Raw genomic sequence first — 1705 nt, 5'->3', positions numbered from 1 at the left:
TCATTGGATCACTAAATGGAGTCTTTGCATTAACGCGTGCTCTCTGCACACCTGGAGTCCTCACTGAAGGAATGCCAAGCTCATCATCCAAGCTCTCTGAGCCACTGGAGTATCCATCAAGAATTGCATCAATGCCTTCTGACACTTTATTCTTTCCTTTGTCTTTACCTATAGTGCTACTAGATGCACCTGAAGATGTAAAGGTACTCCATAGTCTCCTAGACCAAGGACTACCAGATGATGTCTTTGGTCCACTAAAAGTTCGTGATTCTTGCTTTTCAGCCTGCATATGAGTGTCATGATCATCATCATCATCCAATGCATCACCACTAGATGCATACCAATTGCTCATTTCATCAAAGATGACATCCTTGTTCACTCTGAACTTACATGTGGCAGGGTTATAATAGCGATACCCTTTCTGCTCTAAAGAGTATCCAATAAAGACACACTTTTCAGCCTTTGGATCCAGTTTCTTTCGCAACTCATCTGGCACATGAACATACGCAATGCAGCCAAACACTTTCAAGTGTGAAACATCAGGCTTCTTACCTGTAAAACATTCTTCGGGGGTCATACCATGAACTGCAGCTGTGGGAGTTCTGTTCATAATATAAACAACAGTATGAACAACCTCAGGCCAAAAATGCTTAGGCATATTCTTTTCAGCCATCAAGGCGCGTGCAACTTCTGCAATATGCCTCTTTTTCCTTTTTGCAACCCCATTTTGCTGTGGGGTATACCTGCATGTGAACTGTCTCTTTATCCCATGAGACCTCAAAAAATCATTGAACTCATTTGAGAGGTACTCTTCCCCTCCATTTGACCTCAAGCACTTTACTTTCAAGCCTGTTTCTCTTTCAACTGCAGCCTTGAAAGTTCTAAAGTGCTCAAACACTTCACTCTTTTCCTTCATAAAATATACCCACATCTTTCTAGAACAATCATCAATGAATGTGACAAAGTATGAACTGCCTCCAAGAGATACATTTTGTGTAGGCCCCCAAATGTCTGTATGCACAACATCAAGGATATTTCTGCTTACATCTCTGTCATGTGAAAAGGGTTGTCTTACCTGCTTACCAAACTGACATGCTTCACATACCTTATGAAATTCTGCAACTCTAAATGTAGGCAAACTTGTAACCAACCCTTTGGACTGCATTAATTTCAGCCTTTGTACATTTGCATGTCCAATGCGTTTGTGCCAAATTTCAATATCTGCAACAATACCTTTTCCTTTAGCATACATAGCAGCATTCATAGTAGGAATGCCAGCATCCAGAGTAAACATACATCCAACTCTACTTCCCTTTGCAACTAACCTGCACTTGTCATTGAAGTCTTCTACAAAGCAGCCCTTTGCATTAAATCTGACTTGCAGCCCTTGCTCTACCATCTGACCCAGTGACACCAAGTTCTTTGTAATAGATGGCACATGTAATACATCTGAAAGACTCTTTGTCTTACCATCATGCAAGGACAAGGGAACTTTTTCAATGTGTGAAATTGGGTGGCATGAATCATCACCCGTCTGCACATAACCTGTATTTTGCAAATCCTGCATCTCTCCAAACCATTCTGCATGGCTTGTCATATGATTGGATGCACCTGAATCAACATACCAAACATCTTCATGTGTTCCCTTTCCTGTAACAACATTCAGCATATGCTGCATAACAAACAAACGTTCATTTTTGTCTTC

The sequence above is a fragment of the Lygodium microphyllum genome, chromosome 9 (assembly GCF_053477565.2).
Source record: "Lygodium microphyllum isolate KBCC chromosome 9, Lygodium_microphyllum_v1.1.10, whole genome shotgun sequence".
NCBI lineage: Eukaryota > Viridiplantae > Streptophyta > Polypodiopsida > Schizaeales > Lygodiaceae > Lygodium > Lygodium microphyllum.
The sequence above is the reverse complement of the archived record's forward strand: the minus strand, read 5'-3'. Positions refer to the sequence as shown.